The sequence below is a fragment of the Adiantum capillus-veneris genome, chromosome 16, assembly GCF_014529385.1.
Source record: "Adiantum capillus-veneris isolate H3 chromosome 16, ASM1452938v2, whole genome shotgun sequence".
NCBI classification, from domain to species: domain Eukaryota; kingdom Viridiplantae; phylum Streptophyta; class Polypodiopsida; order Polypodiales; family Pteridaceae; genus Adiantum; species Adiantum capillus-veneris.
Genome location: NC_140946.1, coordinates 26577748 through 26588812, shown reverse-complemented (window position 1 = coordinate 26588812; position 11065 = coordinate 26577748). Strand labels below are relative to the sequence as shown.

At 40.8% G+C, this 11065-nt stretch overlaps 1 non-coding gene across 1 annotated transcript; it reads right to left on the bottom strand.

Moving 5' to 3' along the window:
- Positions 1-5804: 5804 nt before the first annotated feature.
- TRNAM-CAU (transfer RNA methionine (anticodon CAU)) lies at positions 5805-5877 on the bottom strand. Its single transcript has one exon. It is a non-coding gene; the product is annotated as a tRNA-Met (tRNA).
- Positions 5878-11065: the final 5188 nt, after the last annotated feature.

The following is an 11065-nucleotide window of genomic DNA, read 5'->3' as shown; positions in this document are numbered from 1 at the left end:
GAAACTAATGATTCCCCTATGCTTGTAAACTATCTTGTTTCTAGGCTTCAACAAGCCATGGGCAATCCATCCCTCCAAGGTGAAGTGCTACAGCAATTGCGCACCCATGGTATTCTCCAAGCTCCCCACCAAGAAGAGAGAGTACCTAGCAAAGCTCCTGGTGAGACTTCCAAAAGAGGACTCTATCCGATAAGGAAAGAAGAGGAGGATCCCTACGAAGGGCTCCAAAGCTTACAACTCGATGAGGCATATCCCTCCCTAAGGAGAGCCCAAGTTTCAACGGTAGAGCCCCCACCAAAAGAACAAGAAAGAAGTGAGTCTCCTGCTTCCTTGGCGGAGATGGCTCCACAAAGACGGCGGGCAAAACGCTCTCCAACACCCCCTAAACAGAGAAGACCATTGCATACTTCTCTACACCATAATTCAAAGAGGGAAGAGAGAAAACAAGAGAAGAAAAGGCGAGAAAGAGGTCACCCTCTTCTCCATCTTTCTTTGTCCTCTTCCTCTTTTGAAGAAAGTGATGGTTCAGACAAGGAGGAACAAGGGAAAAAAAAGGCGAGAAAGAGGTCACCCTCTCTCCATCCTTCTCATACTCTTCTTCTTCTAAAGAAAGTGATGGTGCAGCTCTCAAACTACCCAAAAGAAGAGGCCATAGGAAATACAATGCCACCTAGAAAAGGTCGTCCAAGCTAAAAAAAAGTTCAAAGAGGGAGGAAAGAACATCTCTTTCCTTACCAACGATGGCACTTTTGGTGCTACGGACAAAGTCTTGGCCTTTATCCAACAATTCGATGCATGGTTTGGAGATGAGGGCTTCATGGAGTCCTCTAAGCTACGTCATGTAGCTATGCATTTTCAAAAGTCTACCAGACAACGGTGGTCTAGCCTACGAGCAAACAGTGAACCTCCACGAACATGGAAAGCTTTAAGAGCTTCCATCATGAAGCAGTTTTTGGCTACCGATGCCAACGACAAAGTGCTCACCGAATGGGAAGCTTGAAGCTCTCTCCCTACAAATCTATTCACAAATATGTAGACAAGTTTTGGGATTTACACCTCAAATCCATTGTCTTCAAAAAGATGGATTTTGGAGAGCAAAAACAAAAAATTTGTGTGGGTTTTAACAGAGGATATGGCAGAGTATGTTAACTCCCAAAGACCACACACCATATCTGCGGTTATACACCATACCATGGTGGGTTCAAGAATCAACTTTCAACAAGGGACTAAGAGAAATCTTAAGCCCATGGAAAACAAGGAACAAGCCTAAGGGGAGGACAACGTCCAAAAGTATCCCAAAGGCAACACCAACAACAACAAAGCTAAGGAGAAGGGAGTTTATAAAGGAAAAAATAAACTCTCTCGTGAATAGCTACAGTGTTATTGAAAAGATAATCATTGTTTCAAGTGCAGGGATCAAGGGCATGCGCGCCTAGTGTGCTCGTCCCCACAAGAATACACAATGATCCTCCTAGACCTACCTTAGTCGAAATTCAAGAAGAGGATGCTCATCACACAAAGGATCTCCTCTATGTCATGCTTGGGGAAAGGTAAGAGAACATGATGCTTTCATTCTCTTTGACCCTGGTTCTAAATTTCATATCCACAAAGTTGGCCACCAAGCTAGGCATCCAAGCCTATGAGATGGCTCCCTTAATTGGGAAATTGAGGCTTCATGTCCAAAGCAATGTGGACAAGGAGCTCTCCTCTCAGGAATGAGTATGTAATTCTAGGGGCGCCATGGTTTGATTGCATGGCTACCAATGTTAAATTCCCTGAAAAGCAAATCTACTTTAGGTTCAGGGAAAAATATATGTACATAAATTCTAAGGAGTTGGATAGTACCATACCCATTGTACATAAGCAAGCTTCAATAAGTCAATAAAGAGCTCTATTTCTGTGTACATGATTTTTATTAAAGGTTCTCAAAATGAACCTAATTCCTTAGCAAAAGAAAATATAAACAAATCAAAAGGAATTAGCGTTATCCAATTTCCTCAATGGGTTCCAAGATGTTTTTATTGACGACATTCCATGTGAACTACCTCCCAAACGAGGGGATGACAACCATGCAACTGAACTCCTTCCTAATAAACCTCCTTATTGAGTTTCTCAAGCTCAACAAGAGGAGATTATGCAGCAAGTGCATGAGTTGGTTGAGAAAGGCGTGGTTAGGCCTAGCTCATCTCCATTTTGTTCACCAGTGTTATTAGTGCAAAAGAAAGATGGTACATATTGTATGTGTGTCGACTATAGAGCACTAAATAGAATCACTATCAAGAATAGGTTTCCCGATCCACAATTAGAAGACCTATTTGATAATCTACGGGTCGACCTACTTCAATAGGATTGACCTAAAAAGTGGCTACCATCAAATAAGGATAGTTGATCAAGACATTGTAAAGACTTCATTTCGCACCACGTTTGATCTTTATGAGTACATTGTCATGCCTTTTGGCTTGACCAATGCACAAGCCACATTTAACCATCTGATGGAGAAGATATTCAGGCCTCATTAAACCTTTACTGGAGTGCTCTTTGATGATATAATCATCTACTCTAATTCATTAAACGAACACAAGAAACACCTCCACGTAATATTCCAAGTTTTATGAGAGAATAAACTTTATATTAATCGAAAGAAAATTAAATTTTTCTTACAAGAGATTCAGTATTTAGGTCACATTATCTCTCAAGATGGCATAAGTGGATCCATCAAAGTTAGAGGTAATAAAAGGATGGCCTAATCCAAGGAATCTGCATGAACTAAGAAGCTTTATAGATATGTGTGCATACTATAGACACTTCATAGAAAGGTTCTCACAAATCGCGAGACCATTACATGACCTAACAAAGAGAAACATCAGGTATATATGGTCCACCAAGGAGAAAAATGCTTTCAAAAAGCTTAAAGAAATGTTTATCTCTCAACCTGTGCTTACAGTGTCGGATCTCTCAAAGCCATTTGAGGTCCAATGTGATGCTTGTGGTGATTGCCTTGGAGCTGTTTTGCTTCAAGAAGGGCACGCCATAGCCTACAAAAGTCGAAGGCTCGACCCTGTTGAGCAAGCTCTAGGCATATATGAGAAGGAACTCTTAGTAGTTCTACATGCTCTAGATTTGTGGAAGCACTAGTTACTGGAGACTCCTTTCATTCTGCGAACGGATCACCAAAGTCTTAAGTACTTCATGATGCAAACCAAGCTCTCCGACAAACAAATGAGGTGGAAAATTTTCCTTTCGCAATTTCATTTTTATATTGCTCACATTGCTAGCAAGAATAATCAAGTGGCCGATGCACTCTCAAGACGACTAAGAGTGAATGCGGTATCCATAGCAACTCACAATGATCTATCTTCTAAGATAGATGAGTACGATATCGATCTCGATTTTAAAGATGTGGTTTTAGTCCCCCTAGCACTAGGGAAGAAGGAAGAACCATTTACCTTACAAGATGGTTATCTTCTCTATGACAATAGACTATGTGTCACTAACTCACTACATGAGAAAGTAATATATGAATCTCATGCTCCTCCTTATGCAGGGCATAGAGGGATTCAGTCTACCCTAATTAAAAGGCACAGAAATATACTTCTATTGGCTTGCCATGAAAGCAAACATACAAGAGTATGTTTCAAAATGTGTGGTATGCCAAAAGACGAAGTTTGATAGAGGGAAGCAACCTAGGTTACTTCAACCTTTGTCATCAACAATACGGTCATGTTATTTGTTGTATCTATAAGAGATCAATTCCAATACGTTTCTTGTGCTTTCCTAAGGACTTCAGCCAGCCTTAAGATATATTGATCCAGATAGTTGATTAATTATTTCATTTTCTCTGAAATATTAAACTCGTTCAGTTCTTCATGTCGGTCCCTTGCTACCCAATTCAAGGCACATTATATCGGCTAGAGACTTTAACACTAGGTTGGTAACCTAATAGGACATAAAAGTGTCCTTTCAGGGTTTTGAAAAAGACCTCCAAAACCATAGTAGATCCACTCATTTTGTAAAATCCTTTCATGAGGTTATAGTTCAAGGCCTATTACACATGGAAAAAATAAGAAACTTGTAAAATTTCTCATCTTTTGGTCATACCAAGCCTCCAAAGTTGATGGACCAGTACATTTTCATCAAAACAGTCATTTCTTACGTTTTGTTGCATAAAAATAAGATTAGGGATTTTTGTAGGACTTGAGATAAATTCCCTAGTTAACTTCAATGGGTTGGTGATCTGAACATATGATTGCTTCTCACTCACTATTTTTTGTTTTGCCAAAAGAAATAGGTACAAAAAGTTGAATTTTTACCATTCTGCAAACCTATCATCAAAGTTTCTATAGCCACGCTCAATACAAATAATATATGCATGTTTTCTTAGTTCCCTATTGTCCTTTAGGTTTATAAGGAGCCATGGAGCATGTCAAAAGAATAATACATCTCTTACCAAGGGGAATCTTGGGGACAAAGATGAAGTGCTAAATACAGCAAACATGAAAAAACATCTGGGTTCAACATTATGAGTTGTAGAATCCCATAGAAACTATTCAATATCTAGCCAAATTTGATCCTTATGACTAGATATGGTTACTACCTACAAAATGCATGTAGTTGTCACAAGAAACTAACAATATTGAAAAAGTATACTTGATATACTAGAATGTTTCGTTTTCTTCTATAATTGAAAAAATCAACCATCGTTGTCTACTATGAAAGATTAAATTAGACTAAAATCATATAGATTTCTTGAATGGTCAAAAATCAGTACAAACTGGCCGGCCGGTCATAAATGGCCAAAGCTCATAAAAGAGCACTTGAGTAAAATGTACATAAAATATAATATTCTTTTGCAATAGCCTAGCTTGGTCAAGCCTTTTCCACCTGTAAGCTGCAATAAATAATAAAATATCAATTCCATAACGTACAAACCATAAAATCAACTCTCAAAACTAAGCATAAATTGTCAACTATCATTAACAACAAACGGCTTCCATATGCAGCATGAAGCAAAATATCCCATAAGATGCATGAACATCCCAGCTCAAAAAAGAACCTCACGCAAGATCCTCCAAAAGGCTAAGTAGACACAAGACGCTAGCCACAATCTTAGAAAGGTTCTTCCGGTCCAAGTTTCAGAAACGGTCGAGAAACTACCAAAAACACCCAAAAAATGGCTTCACACAAAGTACAATATGCAATATTTGCAATTCGGCGTACATGCGTAAGAAACGTGCACAAAGAGACGAGGAATAGTTTTTGCTCTCAAAACACAATTATAATCAATATCCACACATTTTTATTACATTTTCCATGTTTAAAAGACCTTTGGCCACATTTCCTTGCCACTAATTTTCTCTCAGACAACATCATGTAAGAGAGAGAGAGAGAGAGAGAGAGAGAGAGAGAGAGAGAGGTGCAAGCGCAGCTAAATAATACGTTATTGTGTTCTTCTCATAATAATTACAAGTTGATTTCCCACATGGTGAGGAATTAAATTTATAGCAGCGACAATGTGATCTAAAAGGCGTGTGCCAAAAGGATGGGAAGAGGTGCGCCTTGTTGTGGGTTGTCGCATCCTTGCCCTCCACTGTGCACCATGTGAATGCGTAGCACGTGCACCTTGCGCCTTAGTTTGGGTTGTCGCATCCGTGCCCTCCATGTAGATCTCTATGCGCACCATGTGAAAATTTAGATAACTCAAGTGTCTAAAGACCTTCAAATATGATCGATTTCGTAGGTTTATCCAAGTTCTTAGAACACTTTTGGAGTTGTTTAAGAGAGAAAAAGATTGACCCGAGAAAAATTATCAGAGCGAGGTGTCGATCCTCGGCCTTTGGGTTATGAGCCCAACGCGCTCACCGGTTGCGCCACTCTGATTGGTTGTTGGCTTGCTGGGCCCACCACCAACCGCTTTAAAAACAGCTAGCCTATGGAGTCTGCAGCATAGCGCCATTGCACCACCAGTCCACCATTGCACCACCGTTGCAAGACGATGTCTTCTTCATTGGCGGGTCCGTCTCTCCGTACGTTTTCTTCAGGCACTGCGCAACTCCTCCCTCTATAGTTTCCAGTAGCTCCAGAGTACGAAGCGTCTTCGTGTCCAAACCCTAAGGTTTTCCCAGATTCACCTTCTGCTCAAGGCGCTGCAGGCGATTGGGAAGCTGCCATCAGCAAGCAGGCTGGTTTCAAGGACTGCAGAGACAGCAGGGTTGCCTACTTTGTTCCAGATCTATCATGCTCATGATAGAGCATAGTCTCTTATGTGTCAGGGTTTTAAGGCTCTCAACTTTCTAAAGAGCACAGACTTCCTTCCCCTTCTCAAAGTCAATGTCTCCCCTGCAGGCTCTCTATGGCGCTGTTAGAAGTGGAGATTGGGACACATTTTCCCATTGACGAATGTATGGCCTTCTGCAGGTTGAGAGTATACAATCAGTCAAGAACTATTCTGATTATGAGATCGCCAGCGCCTTCTTATGTCCGGAGAGAGGTGGGCTGACATGGTTATGGCCTGATGCTGACATTCTTCAATCTGTAAGATTTGGATGCTTTTGTTCACAAACGAAAAATAGAAAAGTCCTTTGTTCCGTCTGACAGATCATGATTAGCATTTGATGAACAATGATTATTTTACAAATTTTAGTCTGCTTGTTGTGATTTATAGCATCGTGCTCGATGGCCCAAATGCGTGTATATCTTAGCATTTGATGATGAACACTAATTATTTTACAAATTTTAGTCTGCTTGTTGTGATTAGCATCGTGCTCGATGGCCCAAATGCTTGTATATCTTTACATCACACGGATACATCTAATCATTCTCTCTTTTACTTGTTGAATGGCTAGACTTTGTGTCTGTTCAGCCTGAATACAGTTATTCCACCTTTTTGTTTCATCCTTTGAGCAACTGCCATAGCACATGTTGTGTTTTAGTTGAGACACCTGGCATATCACATGTTGTGTTTTAGTTGCCTATTCATGGTTGCTTACAAACCTATCTCTATGTTGACACGCCTCGCAAAATGCTGCTACTCTTGAGGGTCATTATGCTGCCTTCTCGACAGTAGAATCAATCATGCATGAAGTCTTCTTCTCCTACACTATTGAAGTCACAAAGATGAAATCTCTGCAAGAATAGTTTCTTAGCTAACATCTGGATCAGCTACATATGGAAAATGGTTGAAATAAATTGAAGATAGAAGAAGAGTTGCATAGAAAACTTAGCAAGACCCACTCCTTCATTGATTATTCCAATTTTGATAAAATATCTATACTTTGCATGTGGTGAATGATTACAAGAATTGTCATTTCAGATCCTACATATTGTACAGACAGACCCACTCAACAATGAGAACAAGCGACATGAAACAAAACGTGTATCAGGCAAGGCACCACGTGCTGAGAATTTTGTCAAATCGTGGTGCCATACAATATACTACTACTTGCATGATTTGGATAATAGATGTACTTTAATAGACAGCATAGAAGGACGTTAGATCAAAAATACGTGTTTTCATTTATGTACTACTTTTGTCTCGACTCTAAAAGCACATCACCCTCTCTCTCTCTCTCTCTCTCTCTCTCTCTCTCTCTCTCTCTCTCTCTGGGCAGAGAGGGAAGGGATACGCGCAGCCGGGTAGGCAGGATTCAGGAGAGGTTTTTCTACTCTTAACCATATCTTGACACTCACAGCCATCATTGAGGAGGGCAGATCACATGGGAGACGGATCTATTGCAGCTTTGTGGACTTCCGCAAAGCACTTGACACCGTACCCAGAGCTAGATTGATGCGCAGATTACAGGAGATGGGAGTACCCACAGAGCTCATTTGGGGGGTCATGGCACTATACTGGTCAGTAGTGGGGCATGTGCAGCACCTCAGAGGACCTTTCTACAGCGGTTCCTTCCACTATTGGGGTGAAGCAGCTTTGTGGACTTTCGCAAAGCACTTGACACCGTACCCAGAGCTAGATTGATGCATTTAAGATGAATGTCCTTAACTTTCTTCAGTCACTACAAAATCAAACAACATTGGCACAGTAATTGCATTCTCATATACAATTAAAAATCATATGCAGTTGTAGACAGACAATTTGATTGGTAACAAAAATTTAAACCATTTGTCAGCAATAAACATTAAATTGCAACATAATCCAACGCATAAATAGTTATGAAGGTAAAAAACTAAACAAATCTGGGGTCACTAATTTAACGGTCGAAAGGCACTAAAGATTGACTATTAATACCATGGGTAAGCTTTTTAATTTTCTCTGGTCAATTAATTTGTTTAATCGCGAGAGCCAAGTATTTTATGTTCGAGGGCTTACTAGAGGCTATACCTAGAAGACCTTGTACTTAAGCTACGAGAAAGATCCCATGAAGGTCCAAATCCTAACAACAGCAATACGTTCCTGTACACACTAGAAAACACAAATAATACCTCTAGGAGGCACATCAGTGGGAAAAAAGAACTTTGCTAATCACTAAACTCTAAAACAGAAACACTCATATCGTACTAATGTTAACTACCCTCCATCACTCAAGTGATGAGGATCAAAGGTGTTCGATGACATAGGTTTATGTTTCAGTGTACCAGATATGAATGTGTAGGTCTGGGTCAATGTTTTGACTTTGATTGTGCATACTCATTTGCTAATTGCTCTTGCTCTTTACGTTTTTTCTGTTTTTTGTGAGTATAAGGCTTTATATATACATTCCCTAAGATTGGGAGATTGAGAGGTCATGGAGGAAGGTTGAGAGGGGGGTGAGTGAATGATGACTGTCAGCAAACACTCCCCCCTTCCTTAGGTAGATCATACAGTTTGAAATGTGCTCGTCACCCTTTGAAACCAATTGTTTCAATTGGTACAAGGTGAGGATTTTTGCCATTAGTTTTCTATTACCTTAGGTGCCTCGTCGAGTTGCAAGGGTGGTAAGGTACTCTCCCAGGATCGAACTTGAAGTGGTTCATCATGTAATTCTTGAACACTGGGAGGTGCAGAGTCCTTTATAGCTTTATGAAGGTTCACTATTGTAGGTGGAGGTTGTGGAGAAGCTTTTACCTCTATGGATGCATTACATGAGGATCTAGAAGCTTCATGGGACTCCCCCCTTCCTGAGCTAGGTGGAACAAATTGTTCTTTCTTCGGTACCCAAACTAGCTCTAGAGAGAGTGTGTAGCATTCTATGATTTTTTTTTTTCCACGATCGTCAATTCGTTTTGGAGCTACATGATTGGACGCACATGGGTCAGGTGACAGGTAAGAACACAATCTACGTTTTGGCACCCAGATTTGATCATTTCCTTGATAGTAGCCAGGGACTTCCAATAGTCGTTTAGGAATCCAACGCCACGTTTTCTTACTTCTTTTGGAGCAAGTGGGACGTTTCTTACGAGGCTTCTGTTTTTTAGCATCAGCCATGGTCGCTAAAAAAGCTTTAGGGACCCACTTGTATGTTTTCTTTGTTATATTAGGATGAGTTTTGTCAAAATCTATATGCATTGCTTGTAGCATATTTAAGGGTACGGGCATTTCATCCCCCTCAGGTGTTACCCAGGTCGTCCCCCTATTTCCCCAAGTGTCTATGGTTACTGCTAGGTGGACCCAATCCACATTGTCTGACTCAGTCATCCCAAGTAGTACATCCATATAAGGAAGATGGGACCTCCTTTTCTTCTATAGGATGAGGTAGTCCCTCTGTAAAGATTCTTTCCATCAAGAAGTGAGTACGCCCACTTTCCCATGACTTTAAGTCACTTTCTTCTTGGATGACACTAGGTATGGCTTAGGGTCTATGGACTTGGTAGGTTGTTGTTGTGTAGGGAACACGATGTCTGTAATCTGGATCTGCCTAGGTGCTGATTCTAGATCTCTTTGGGTATCTTCTACCAAACTCCTTAATTGCTTGACTCGCTCAATCTCCTCTGTAGGGTTTGGATAATTTCCTATCTTCTTTTTGGATCCTGGCCATTGTGGCTCATGAAGATCTTCCTTGTTGGTTTCTATCTTAGTGGTCATTTTGGTCTCCATGGTTTCACTTGAATCAGAATCCTATTCAGCGTCATTCATATATACGGGGTCGTCACCAGTCCCTATGTTGGTCTTTGAACCGGGGTCTGACTTCGCTGCTTTTTGCGATCTCTTCCTTCATGTTTTCTTCTTTTTCTGAGATTGGGCAATTGATGCCGTGTCTCTTTCCTCAAGAATATAATTTCGTTTTTGGAGCATCGATCGTGTGTGTACGTTTACTGGTACCACAGATGTACTTTGTGATGGCTCTTCGATAACTTCAATCAATTTTAATGGCGTGATCTTCGGTGCATTTGGATTATTTGGACATTGGACAATCAAATGATCTATGCCACATCGATTACACATGAGTATTTGCATTGTAGACGTGCTTCCTTGATTGGTTTGCATTAGAGTGGCGTTCTTTTGTAGCATAATAGGACACTCGACTACACGATGTGGACCTCCACACTCATAGCATTGAAGAGGTGGTCTCTTAGCAGTGTAATTGATATTTTGGCCTCTTGCCGCAAGATCAGCTACTTGATAGACATGTTTGACTTGTCCCCAATAGTCCTCCATGCAGTATTGTGGACTTTCTTCAAGCACATCCATCTCATAGGCAATACTAGGATCTATGTCTTCCTCACATCCTTCCAAACAAGTAATAGATGACTCACAACCTACTTGATTCACAGAAGTGATTCTCGGATGTGGTGGTTGTTGTGCTAGCATTGGAGGTGGTAAGGGTGTTGTTTGAACAACATTCTGGGCCCTAGGGACCATGTGTTGTCATGTTTGTTCAAGAGGTGGGACCGGCATCAATGCAGGCACTCGAGGTGTGTCTGTCTATGCTAAGGTTGGTCTATTGTCCATCACGCGCTTAAATACTATGAAATCCTTAGCTTGATGACCATACCTTCCTCAGACACTGCAGTTCCCATTGAATTTTACTCTAAAAGTAGGGCATTCACTGGTACTATGCGGTCCATAGCATACTGAGCACCATTGTTGCTCCCTTCTTGGATACATATGATTGTTTTGCGGAGAACGATTGTC